The sequence below is a fragment of the Polistes dominula genome, unplaced genomic scaffold (genome assembly GCF_049000335.1).
Source record: "Polistes dominula isolate Pdom_NZ unplaced genomic scaffold, Pdom_raw_medaka contig_25, whole genome shotgun sequence".
NCBI classification, from domain to species: Eukaryota; Metazoa; Arthropoda; class Insecta; order Hymenoptera; family Vespidae; genus Polistes; species Polistes dominula.
This window is the reverse complement of record NW_028301094.1, coordinates 2,874,182-2,889,120: the sequence shown is the minus strand read 5'-3', so window position 1 is coordinate 2,889,120 and position 14,939 is coordinate 2,874,182. Positions and strand designations below refer to the sequence as shown.

The following is a 14,939-nucleotide window of genomic DNA, read 5'->3' as shown; positions in this document are numbered from 1 at the left end:
AGCAAAAAAGGGATATAACGACGATGAGAAAGAAAAAAAAATACAAAAAGAAAACGAACAAGGAGAACAAAAACAAAAAACAAAAAAGGAAAAAAAAAGAGAGAATAAAAAGTAAAAAAAGAAGAAGAAAAAACAAAAAAAGAAAAAAAACGAGAGAAAAAGTGCTCCTCGATAAGCGTCCGCGACTATCTCGCGCGCAGTAATAAAACGCGTGGGCGCCAACAGTAAAAGCGGGATGGAACGTGGTGTGGCATCGGTTTGATGTTACAAGAAAATGTAACCGTTACCCCGCGGCCCGTACTTTTCAACTACCAACCCAACTCTTCTTTCGTTTCTCTTTCTCTTCCTCTTTTCACCTCTCTTCCTTCCTATGTTACCCACCCTCCACCCTCATCTCTCTTTCCTGCCCTCTACGGCATAGTGAAACTTCGTGGCAGCAGAGCAGCCCCACTGCCCTCTCGTTCTTTCTCCCTCATCCGTATTTTCTCTCTTTCTCCCTTTCTCTCTCTTTCAAACACCCCTCTGCCCACCACCCTTCAGTCGTGTATATTCCTGGATACAAGCGAGCTGCCCCCACCAACGTCGTCGTCACATCGCGATGGTGGTATTGATTTAAAAGTACATTCGTGTTTTCATAATGCTGTATCTGTACCGAGAGCCAAGCTCTCCCCTCGGTACCTCCTTCCTCTCCCCTGCCCCCCTATTCAACTCCTGTCACCCCCTGCCTGTCCCTCTTTATCCGCCTCTCGCTCACTCTCAAACCACCACTTTCCTCTTTCCTTCCTTCCTTCCTTCCTTCCTTCCTTCCTTCCTTCCTTCTTACTTACTATATTTTATCTTCTTCTTTCCTTAACCATCATACGATCCCTATCCTACAACTACCAACCGTACACCTACCAATCGTACCGCAAAGATACAACCTACGAATCCCACAACCCCCTTTTTTCTTTTTTTTCCTACCTCTTCCATCCAACTATCAAGAATCGCACAGATGGCACAATCGAATCTACGCTAATCCGTTCGCCCGATAACTCGATGCTCACAGATTGACCGCATGAAAGATAGACAGAATAAGAGAGAGAGAGAGAGAGAGATAGAGTGTATCGATGTTTCTACGTTAAACGTGAATTTTACATGGACCAATTCCTCCCTGTCTTCCCTTCCCCGATGAACGTCGAGCAGTCATTTCAAATCAAGTAACGATCTTTGGTAACGAGACTATATTTCGTTTAAATTAAGAAGAAAAGTATAGAGAACAAAATCTATATATATATATAGTTATAACATGATTTTCTACGTAGATATGCAAATTACAATCTAACGAAGCCCCTTCACAAATTTTTTCTTTTTTTCTTTGAGTAATGAATTTTTACAAAATAAAAGAACAGAAAAATAATATTGAGAAAAGTTTTTCCAAGAAATTTACAACAAGTGAGAACAAAAAGAAATTAATATATATATATGCATATACATATAGAAGCATGTTTGAAACCGGTTTTCGATCAGTCGGATCGGAAGGGTAAGTCAGTGACAGATTATATTACGTGCTCGAACGGACACCTTGTAAATTTATTATCACTAATCATTCCGTTCATCATATAGAAGAGCAAAACAATTCTTGTTCAATTCTGTTCGTTATTTTACCAATAGGAGAGAGGAATTGCTGAACGCGCGAATTCCGAAACGCTAACGAGATAGATTAACAGCTATGATATTCAAGTATCTCTCTCTCTCTCTCTCTCTCACACATTCTCTCTAGATCCCGATATCATGCGATTTAACTTTATAAACTACCGCGACTAAATAGATCTCTTTTAAAAAAAGGGGGATAGAATTCGAATTGTTAGTTTCATTATCAGATTATTCCAAGAACAATGATTAGGTACATTCTAAAAACAAAGTGTTAACTAATGAATTTACTATTCTAAGTATATCAATTTGACTCTCTTTGGTATCTAATAGACCCAAAAGGATTAGAAAATTACTTCACTATTATTAGAATATCTTGATAGTAAGGGATTGCTTTACCAAAAACGAAATAAATAATGAACTTCTATTCCTAGTACATAAATTTGACTGTTTATATTCCATTAGAAAAAGAAGATTTAAGAAACTAGTTAATTAATGTTGAGTTATCTCGAGAACAAGGGCTGACTTTTCAAATACAAAATGACAATGAATTTCTATTTTAGTAAAGAAGTTAGAGAAGATGGAAATAAATAATTATCAAGAGACATTAATATAAGAGAAATTCAATTAAGGTGTAAAAAAATTGATACTTATATATGTAAAGATATGTATCTTTCGTATCTATATATATATATATATATACGTATCTCTAAATATGTACATATATAGAGAGAGATATTTTTATTATAGATATATAGATACACAATTTCGAGAGTTTATCGGGACTCGTCTTATTTGACGAAAGAGCACCTGCCCATTTTTTGCAATCGGCTTTAATAAACAGCAATTACGGTCCTGCACGCTGCACACTTCTCTTTCTCTTTCTTTCTCTCTCTCTCTCTCTCTTCGCGTCCTTCATTCTACACGACCAACGGGTGCCGCTTTTATTCGCTTTACTTTCGTGCTGCGACAAATAAATGTTGCAATCACGAGAAATCGACGATCGTCGTACGGAAAGATCCAGCAGGCGAGATTATACAACAGGATAATACCGCGAGAAAGAGATAGGTGTATTATCTTGAGAAACATTGATGATTCGCCAATGGTAAAAGGTGTTTAATGTTATTACTTCGAAATAATACGTGATATGTGTTTCAAATTTCTAATCATCATCGTTCAGGTTAATAAACATAAAAGAATATTTGAATTTGACATCGAGAAAAGGATGAGAGAGAGAGAATAGTCGTTTGGCAGCCCCTCCCTTGTATGATCAAAGAGGGTTGTTCGTTGCTGGGCATTGGTGCTCCCAGAGTAGCGGAAAAATGGTGGGGATGTATGGGCGGTTTTTACTATTGATTACCGAATTAAAAACGCGCATGCATAATTCAGTGATATTGTCAACTTGCAGATATTCGCGATGAGGGTCGCCACCATCGCATTTAAAACAACCCCTTTTTAGATTTTCATGATCCATCGTCAGATGGAGCTCTTACCTTACTGTATTTTCAACCCCTCGATAGATGACGCGCTTACATGTTAAAACCAAACATTACTTAACTACCCTGTAAACGGACTTTTTCGATCCACCAAGAAAACGAAGGGGGCAACCGGCTAGAAAAGTTTCCTTTTATCCGAACGGTTACTTTACCGACACGAATATACCGTTGGTTGTTAAATACAAACTTAAAACTGATAATAAGATATTGTATTCCTTCTTTTTTTTTTCTTCCTTTCTTATTTTTTTTTCTTTTTTCGTTACTTTTTACCCATAGAAAAAAGCTTTTTTACCTTCTGTTCTTTCACTTACAACTGAACTCAGTCATTCGCTTCGTGTTCCTTTTCAAAACGACTCGTTGTTACGGGGAACGAAGTAAAGAATTCGTACGAGAGAGAACGTGCCCTCGGGGACAAATACTTGGCGAATTCTAAGGCTACCTCGTGCGAGGAAAGGTGAATACCGTGACCTGCCATGTCGTACGCTGTTTTTGGCGACGGGCCAGATGTTACGCTAAACTATCTTGCCCATTCTCTGCTAACTACCTTTTTTTTTTCTTCTTTCTTCTTCTTCTTTCTTCTTCTTCCGTGAATTGATGACTCTGTTTGCTAATTTAAAATATATATATATATATATATTATAATGATAACTTATTTTAGAAAGGATTGAAACACGATAATCGGTTTATATGGGTCGTGCCAGTTTTTGGTATCACTCTCTCAAATGAAACGTGTATTTGTAGTTAAAAAAAAAAAAAAAATTCGAATATCATACTTATAAGTCTCTCTCTCTCTCTCTCTCTTTCTTTTTAATCTTGTTGCTTTTCTTTCTTACTCGATCGTTCAACGACACCCAAGAAAGCTGGCGCGACGGGTGCATTGCGCGATAAGGATATGAAACGAAGGGAAAGAAATGTCAGAGGAGAGGTTTTCGTACGTGTCACCGCGACTGACGCGTGGCAAACGATCAGTATTATTATGGAGAAACCGAAAATGACGAGGCAATGCTAACCCCCAGGTCCCCTCCTCCCCCCCCCTGCAAAGTTCTGGCCAACGCACCTTTCTTATCCTTTCTTTTTTTTTTTCTTCTGACTCGCCAACGTTATCGTTGATACTCGTGAAAAAAAAAAAAAAAAAAAAAAAAAATACCGATCTTGAACGCGATTTATTTCTTCCTTAGAAAAGAAATTTAGAATGAGAAACAAAAAAGGAAACCAACCAACCAACACGTTTTGACGATTACCTATTCCAAAAATTGCTAAAACGTGTATGGAATTCACTTTTTTCATCAGTCATTCTTTCAAAATGTTTTGTTGCAATTCGTTGTTTATTCTTTTCATTATTACTATTATTATTATTGTTATTTATTTCAATTCTACTTGGATAGACGATAATAACACGGGAGACGAGAAAACGTTTACTAAAAAAAAAAAGAACCAAAATTTCTCGTTTTATTTCGTATAGTTTTAAAAACGATCGATACAATGGGAAAAACGTTAGGCCAGGAGAAACGTTTGACGCTTCTTCTGCAAAATCAGGTTATGGAAATGAACGGAACGGCGTACGCATCCGCGACGTGGCCGCATTAAAGAGCCATTGAATTCAAAGTAAATCACTTAGCATTGACTTTACTAAGCGGTCACAAGCAACTTCTTTTTCTTTCTTTTTTTTTTCTTTCCTTTCCTTGATTATTAACGAACCTATACGTTCTAAAAAAAAAAAAAAAAAAAAAAAAAAAACAATTTTTTTTGTTACTGTTCGCGTAATATATTTCTTTTTTTGATAAAAATATTTATTACATATTATTATTCGTGTGTTAGATATTAAAGTATTTCAATCTAATGAAGTAAATATGATGGATAAATATAAATAAATAATAAATATATATAAATATATAATAATAAATAAATAAATATAATATAATAATATATAATATTATATAAATATTTTTATTATTTATTTTATTATGTTTTTTTATTAATATTATATATTTACATAATATTATATAACTTACTTATACTTATTTCTTTTTATTATTTTATATATATATAAATTATAATATTATTAAAAATTTATAAATAATATTATATTATATATATATATATTATTTTATATTAATATTATTTATATTATATATATTATTTTATATAATATTATATAAATATATAATAATAAATAATAAATATGATGGATATATATAAATATATATGTATATATATATATATAGAAACATAACATAAATATAAATATAACAGAAATAAATAGAAAAGAAACCATAGAATGTGAGCAGATCTTTAGAAGCGATGAAGACAAAAAAAAACACGTTAGTCACGTGCCGCTTGGCTAGACGCGGCCTAGACTTACGTTAGACGGCATGTTTATTAGACGGGCTTAGGTCAAGGTTGCTACGGTCGAAGAACGCCAACCAGCCAACCAAGCAACCAGTCACGCTAGTTTCCAACACACGTTAGAACAAATGTTATATCTCTTCCACCTGTTACTAACGTTACCTTCTTTTACATGATTACAAAATCATCAATAATTTTCTAATGTATATATCTTAATATCATTTGATTAATATAATAATGATTTTATATAAAAATATTATATTATGTTAACAATTGTCAAGTAAGGCTAATGCGTATGCGCATAAACATATATTTGAACATATCCGGGAGCACGCAGAAAGACTATTAAACATTATACTTTGACATCTTACCGAGCTAGAGAAATTCGGCAAAAGTCAAAAGGACAAATGTATTCGACCGCGTTTTCTTGCTAAGAACGATGAGGGGACGTACATAGGTTTTGCATAACGAGGTCATTGGTATTCGCTTGTCTTTGTCTACCATCGCGACTTTTGGAAAGGAAATACCTCCTATTAATGCGTAAGTATGTGAGTATGTATATATGACTGGTTTTTTGTTTTATTCTTCCGGTGTCAGTTCTTATACTTTCCTAAAGCATAATTTGAACTTGGTTCAAAAAATAATCCAAATTAAACAAATCACCTATTGTTTCAAAATTCAAAATCCAAAGTCCAAAATTCAAAGATTATATTCTATTTGATAAAATTAAGGTAAAAAAAAGGGGGGTTAGCCAATAGAAAGAGTAGAAGATTGGCGAACGACCGAACGAACGACGAACGAATGAACGAGCGAGTATGTGCGCTCGCGCGCACACGTTTTCGTACACTCGTCTCTCCGTGGTGGACCCGTGCCAAAGGCTACTGACCCTGACCCAAGGGGCATTGCTCCTATATGGTTCGTCTCTTCGTTCCTTTTCTGTTAGATCGGCACATCGAGCCACAAGTTAGTCACGATGACGATGATGACGATGATGACGATGATGACGATGATGATGATGATGATGATGACGATGAGGTAGTGTACCTAGCATCCAGAGAGAAATTCAATAGAAAAATCAAATTTGGAAATATCTTAGTTTCGAATTATTATTTCCGTTATATATATATATATATATATATATATATATATATAATATAATTCTAAATACATATCTTAATATACATTATAATTTAATATATATTAATAATTTAATTATAAGTAAAATTATTCTAAATATATATTTACTAAATATATTTAGTAAATTGTAACAACGCACGAAATAATACCACAATTAGAATGAAATACATAAAATAATATTTGCAAAAATATAAAAAGTAAGGTTAGTTATGTCATATGTAAATTTGAAAAAAAATGTGAAATAATTAAATTGTAATACAGCACCATCTATTGAAAACTTACAGTACCTAAAGACTTAGATAACGTATAAATAATAAATCCTTAAATTAGTAATAAAAAATACAAAATAATTGCAACAAAAACTATCCTATATATTAAGTACCTAAAGACCTAGATAACCTATAAATAATAAATCCTTAAATTAACAATAAAAATAACAAATAATTTTGATACAAACTAACCTGTATACTAAATTTTAAAAAAATCACAGAAAATAAAAACTATTTCATTAATATCGGTTGAGTAGTTTTGAAGTTCATTGAAAACCAACATTGAAACACTGAATTTTTCTTTATAAAGATATGTAAATAGTGCTCATTTGATTTTTGTTTTTATTCTACATTTTATTTGAATTTTCTACGTAACTAAATACTTGTAGAAAGGAATGTATTGCAATTTCCTCCTAATGAGATTAACATATAAACGTTAATAATATACAACATTGGGCACTTTATAAGAACGAAGAGATATTAATATCTTAGAATGAATTTTTATCGTTATATTATACATGTTTATTATACTACGTTTGTTAAAATTAATGTCATTATCAGATGATAGTGTCTGTGGTAGGAGTATTGAATATAGGAGGACACGCTTCGAATAAAGGGTGAGTCAAGTTCCATACATCGGATAAAACGAAAACGTACGTAATCCTCGGCGCGGAAACTCGAAGGAAAGCGCACACAGCTGATAAACGATCAAAAGTTTCCCGTCGCCAGTATATGATATATATATAGAAGGTTCAAAAGGCTCTTTCGTGTGAACACGCGAAACGCCATGGAAAAGCCAAAGGCAAAGGGTGCTTCCTGTAACTTTTTAATTAGATTTCACGAATGGCCTTATCCATCTATGGTATCTCAAGTACCAGGAGAGAAGTGGAAATAAACCGGATGGACGTGTCCTTATTCGAGTTCTCGTATTGTAAGTCGGTCGTGTGATGAGTGTACAAGTATTAGTGATGTTAAAATCGGCAAACTTAGAAGTATAGCGAATTGAAACATTAACAGGTCACGTCTAAGCAGCAACGTTACATTACGTGCATCGATTGTGACAATCGTTAACGGTACGCGCCAAATTCAAAACTCATGTTCCTCAATGAGATGATTCTGTATTATATACGTAATATTATCAACAAAAAAATATATATTTAAGTAAAAGAAAAATGGAACGTGTTAAGAGAAAAATAATGTACTCATTAATATGAATATTATTACATCGTACGTTCTAATTACGTTCTGTTACGAACCTACATTGAAGAGAAAGGAAAGGAAAAGAAAAAAAAAAGAAAGAAAGAAATGAGAAAAGAAAAAGAAAGAGTATAAGATCGTTCCGTTCCGTAAAAGGATCGACTAAGATCCGTTCCTCTGGTATCTTCGTTCAGTCCTGGTTCGCGAGAACTCATCCCACCCTTCCCAATCCCTCAGCCAATACCCCGCAATCACCCTCCTCCTCAACGAACATCACGAGAACGCGTACTACGGCCAACGAGAAAAGGATACCACGTAGACGAGTTTTGCCGGTGTCCCATATTCCAGGCCTTTCACCTTTGCTTCGCATCGACGACGCTTCGAAACTTCCCAAGACAGTACTTTGCTGATCTTAGGTGTGCAATAATTTTGTTAACTTGTTTGGCCCAATGAATTCGTTCTATAGGAAATCTTGTACCAATCTTTATCACATCCTATAGCGTGATTCTTTTCTTTTTAATTTGGCTCAACTCAACTCTTTTCACCAAACTATTTTTGATAACATAGAGGTTCAAAACAAAAAAAAAGAAAAGAAAAGAAATTATAAACAATTATTACTCGATTAAACTTAAATAAGGTGTGTACCTATTATATGTTATATAATATAACCAGTATATATAATACCTATATATAACTAGGTAGTGTGTGTATATCGTATAAAAAAATACGATAGTAGCAATTTTGTTTAGGGTTTTATAAAAATTAGGATATACAAATAAGACTTTTATTTTAAAAATGACCTAAATCCATTTTTATGATAAACTAACTACTCTCCATGTAGTGTACATGTTACTATTATCAATAACAAATACTACTAACAAATGAATTTAAGATACAATTAGGACACATCATTTTCTAACACAATTAATAAAAAGTATCTGGTAATAAATACACATACAATTTATCTTAAACGTGATTAAAACAAATTGTAATAGAATACGTTAGAAAGAGATAAACATGTACGAGAGCAGACTCGTTGCGATAATGGTAATGCATTTTTAATTAAAAAACGATCAATAGATAAATACCAAGAACCGATAGAAGATCATACAAACATTAGTGAAGTGTTCTCACTTATTCACTCTTTCTCTTTACACATCATCGTCATTCGGAGATTACACCGAGAGGTTGCAGACGGTCAAACCACAACGTCGCCGAACACTCGGCAGATATTTGCTCGCTCTAATTCGGCCTTGAGTCTAATACTCGTCATTGACCAGTGGTCGTAGACCTCGACGAACGTTCGTTCGTTTCGCGAGAGCCACGGTTAGGTTAGAAGAAAACCACAGAACGAATGACGTTTGATACGTAAATGTGTGTACGTATGCATATATGTAATATATATTTGGATATGTGTATATATATAGCTACTTAGATACTTACTACATAAATGTGTATATGTATATACATATACATATGCATATATGCTAAAAGAATAACAGCCAAGCCAGTTTTCTGCGCTACCTGCCGTTCGTTCGTTCGTTCGTTTGTTCATTCGTTTGAGAAAGATAGATAAATAAAAAGAAAGAAAGTAAAAAAGGAGAACTTATCGAAACGACGAGACCATTTTTCCTCCCTTTGTATCGGATCCTTTTCGATATTTCTCGACGGTCCATGGACGACGACGGTCAACGTTTAATCTCGAAAACAATGGATCGTCTTTCAAGAACTTACAATCTATTCGAGATCGAGAAGAGGTCTTCTTCTTCTTCTTCTTTGCCAAAACGTACAAACGTTTAGTTTATCTTTTCTTTTTTTTGTTTGATGACGCAGAGACCAAATAAGAAAGAGTAGAAAAAAATAGAGAGAAAGAAAGAGAGGGAGAGGGACAGTGAGAAATAAATAAATAAAAAAAATAAAGAAAGAAGAGGTCATCGAAGTAGGTACCCTTTTGGCTAACAAAGTGGTAAAGATCTACCAATGGTGAGGACAAATAGTTTTCTCGCCCACTCTTGGCGAACACGTAGGCAGGCGGGTAGGCAGGCAGGCAGGCCAGGCAACCAGTGGTGCTTGGCGTTGTAGTCGGTGCTAGTTCAAGGTTCCCTATCACAGACGGAAGTCTGACCAGCTGTCTCTCTCTCTTTCTTTCTTTCTTTCTGTTTCTAGTGTGTCTCGAATATCATTAACCGAGCGAACGCTAACGCGCGAAAGCCAAGAAGAAGAAGAAGGTGGGGAAAGGGGAGGGAACGGGGTTTGATGGTGGTGAGTTGAAAATGAAAGAGTGTGTTAGAGAATTCAAGTAAAGGAGTGAACAGAAGAGAGGAGGAAGGGAGAGTAGAGACTTGTGGCTCATTCGTACTACTACTACTACTACTAATACTAATACTAATACTCTTCTCACTCTGGTAATATTCGCGTACTACTCGTCGTAGTCGTCGTCGTCGTCGTCGTCGACTCGTTGGGACATAAAGAGACGCCTTGTCCGTGTTTCGGCGGGCGCGATAGCGCGCGTTAGACGACGTCTGCACGGTAACATAGGTTAGTGACACGACGAAGGTCACCGGTAGAGAGACATGACTACGATAGAGTGAACGAAAGAAAGAAAAAGAAAGAAAGAATAAAAAAAAAAGAATTAAAAAAGTGAGGCCCACGCCTCTCTCTCTCTCTCTCTTTCTCGATTCTTCTTCGTAGGCAACGCACGCGCGTTAGAGAACGCCGAACACAGGCGAGAATATCGTATTTAGAAAGCACCGATGATGATGATGATGATGATGATGATGATGTTCGAAAAATCATCTGACGTGGCGTTAGAGTGTAGGTTTTGTTATTTGCAATTTTTTAAAAATAGATTCTATTTTTTTTGGGGGGAGGTATTTTATTTTTATCTTTTATAGTTATTAATATATGTATTTCTTATTTCTTTAAGGATATATTGGTTTGGAAATTTTAAAATGACCACGGGCAAGAATATCGTATTTGAAATGCCCTGTTGGTGACGATGATTGCAGAATCATCTGACGTGAAGATAGGGTATAGGTTTTGTTATTTGCAATATTTTTAAAATAGATACTATTTTATTTGGGTATCTTATTTCTGTATATTTCGTAGTTAATAATATTATATATATATATATATATATATATATATATATATATATAATTATATAGTTAATATATATAAGTATATTAATATTAATTATAATTTATATATATATATATATAATTTATATATTATAATTATATTTATATATTATATATTAATATATAATATTATTAATATTATAATATTAATTAAAATATTATATAATATTATATATTTTATATATTAAATTATATTGTTTATATTATATATTAAATATATATAAAATAGAATATATTAATATATTAATATATTTATAATATTTATAATATTATATATTAATAAATTAAATATATTATAATTCCTTATTTCTCTAAGAATATATTGAATATTTCTATAAGCATACATATTTCAATAAAAATACGATGACATATTATATTGTCGATCTTATTTCTATCTTTCATAGTTAATAAAATATGTATTTCTTGTTTCTAACGACATATCATTTTTAAAATTTTATTTTCTAGGATACAAATAAACACCTGCAGCTACACCTTAACCCATTATTATTGATTGATGTGATATCAATACTTTTCGTTCGGACTTGCATCAATAACCAACTGATGATTATGGAATATTTTACTAATTGTATTCTTATAATTGATATTAAAAATCATTCGAAGATTATTAATAAAATAATACAGTGTTTTATGCACGTGTAATATTTTATATGTGTGATATTTTTTTCTTTGTCAAACGAACATACAATTGAACTGCACATGCATATAGAAAAAACTATGAATATTTTCACTCATGTTCTTATCACTCATATGCATACATACGCATACATACATTCACATAAAAGTCCTACAGATTTCCATATTAATATTACAATGTTCATATTCATAATTAAAATGTTTATTACTCAGAAAGTTTTTTATTGACAAATTCTTAATTTATCCATTTAAATACATAAAATATATGCAAGTGTATAAAAAAATCTTAGTTTTTAAACCTTTTCGAATGTTTATCGATTATATTAACATTTATATAACATCAATATTAAAATAATCGATTGCTAAACAAAATCACGTAGTTAAAAACAACAAAAAAAAAAAAAAGAACACGTCCTTGTCTATAGACATTATGCGACTCTCAAAAATAGAAGTTATTTATAAGACTGTTTTTCATAGTAATCTTCTCATAGACCCCGTACCCTTTTAAAATGAAGTTGTTTTTGTCTTTTTGTTTAGCAGGTAACAGACGGTGAAAGGGGACATTCTTCGTCTAAGACTAGACACCATTAGATCTTCCAGACGGTCGGAACGCCGAATAAAAAAAAAAAGAGAGAAAGATAGAAAGAGAACAAAATAAAAGAAGAATAGACGACCTTGATAGTTCGGTCGAAACAAACTAACTTTTAATACTGTCGAATTTTATCGGAAAAATATTCTTTTATATATTATTCATAAAATATATTTGAAGTGTCTTGCATTAAGTTTAATTATTATTTCGCAAAATATATAATATTCATTAATTATTATTTTTATTTTATTAGTAATAAACATATATATATATATATATTGTATGTATTATTAAAATAAAAAAATAATTATATATAATAATTTTTAACGAGGCTTGTTTACGAGACTCTTCTACGAGGCCTAATTAAACACACCCTACGGACTTATCGGAAAGACCCTACGGACTTATCGGAAAAAACCTCACTACTTTTCGGAAAAAACCTTACTATAGAAGTGTTTACTACACTAACAGAGGTGTTTAGTTACCATGCATTTTTTAGTTACCAGAAGCAACTCGTCTCATTTCTTTGAATTGAGAACTTGCTTGCTGTGTAATATGTTATTTATTTATATGTGTTTTCAATAAAACATATAATAATTTTTGAATGTGATAACAATAATATAATAATAATATTATAACAAATAAACCCAACAATTATCCTACTCCTTATATTCTGCTGTCGTCTCTTTCTCTCGAAACTTAGTTTTTCGAAGGTTTCACTTCTAACACGTGTGATCTGACCACATGATATTTTTTTATATATTAGTTTAACAATATAAAAAATTCGCAAACTAGATATAAAAGTATGATATTAAGCAAAAAAATAGGATAAGGAAGATTCCAGAGTTCAACGGAACGTGTTCGTGCATTTCGTGTACGCCAGAAGGCGTTATTAAATGTGCAGAATAATATCTCTAATGCGGGTAATAATGTGTTCACTGTTAGAAATAGTGAAAACGATCATCGTAAGTCATTAAATAGCTTTCAATCAATATATTCCTTCCTTAATCCTTTCTACTCATACTAGACAAGCATAATCTCAATAGATCACTTTTGTAACATTATTTTTTATTTTCTATTCAAATGATTCGCAATTGGATATTGACAATTATGATTCAAGTGTCTCTCGACCGAAAATTAACGCCGAACATTGTCGTGAAAATCTGCAGAAAAAAAATATTAGGAAAATTTCAAAGAGTTCGCCGGAACGCGTTCGTGCATTTCGTGCACGCAGAGAGGTGTTTAGTTACCATACATATTTTAGTTACTATAAGCAACTCGTCTCATTTCTTCAAATTGAAAACTTGCTTACTGTGCAATATGAAAAAGTTGAAGCTTGAAAAAGAGCCATTTTTTCAAAAATTAATAATTTTTTTTTGGGTTTGGCCAAAAAATTTGAAAAAATTCTGGAAATTGTTTTACATAGGGTAGAATAGGATAAAAATCTTTCAGCCAAATCGAAAGAGGTCGGGGTCAAAAGTGGCTGATTTGACGTGGAATGCCCCATATATAGTATATACTTTGGTTACATATTTTATATATATAATATTAATATAAATAATTAATTTTATAATTAAATAATATAAATTAATAATAAAAAATAATATAAATAAATATTTATATTTTATATATAACCAAATATATTATATATAATTATATATGGTAATACCCTATCTATGGTATATATTTTTGTTATATATTTTATATATATGTACCATGGTATATGTAATCGTACCATAGTAATATATATATTATATATATGTGATTAGACCTATATGTAATATTTAAATATATATATGTATATTGCAATACCAGCAAAGTAATGAACATCGAAAGAGGGAGAGAGAGAGAAAGAGAGTATCGCGATAAAAGGCGCTCAGTGGGCCTCGCTGCTATTAGAAAGAGTCTCGTCGATGTTGCCAGAAGGTCTTAATTCGCCTGCAAATTATGTACGTCGACGGAGAAACGTTGGCGACGCATTAAAATCATTTTAACGACGCGCTCCTTTTCTACATCTTTTGTTCGTAGCAGCCAAGGTCGACGACATACGCGCGTGCGCGCGCTCTTATATACTAACACACACACGCAGACATGTTCTTACACATTCGCGTATAACGATAGAGAAAGAAAAAGATGTGGAACGAAGTAGGGAGGTCCGAAGCATTATTTCGTAATTCGGATTACACTATGAGACCGTTAGGAGTTACAGACGGTCAAACCACGGCACGACGATAAAAAGGAGGAGAAAGATGAGGAGGAGGAGGAGAAAGAGAAGGATCTTCTTCTTCTTCATCATCATCATCATCATCATCATCACAACCTTGACTTCTCGTTCCTAACGCTTTTACCAACAATAGGCGTTTGAATCTTCCTTTTGGCTTCTTATTATTCCAAACGGATTGCGCAACGCGACGTCCTTTCGATTTTGGCGCGTTGGAGATAAAACGAGTCGCCGGAAGTCTACCTATCGAAAAAAAACGAG

At 32.8% G+C, this 14,939-nt stretch overlaps 1 long non-coding RNA gene across 4 annotated transcripts in view; it reads left to right on the top strand.

Annotated features, from left to right (window-relative positions):
* Positions 1 to 13,921, top strand: part of LOC149031207 (uncharacterized) — an 83,901-nt gene extending 69,980 nt beyond the window's left edge. For all 4 annotated transcript variants that reach the window (XR_016177910.1, XR_016177913.1, XR_016177912.1 and 1 more), the window contains exon 3: positions 12,406 to 13,921. This is a non-coding gene — a long non-coding RNA (uncharacterized LOC149031207). The remainder of the gene's footprint in view (positions 1 to 12,405) is intronic.
* The last annotated feature ends 1,018 nt before the right edge of the window (positions 13,922 to 14,939 follow it).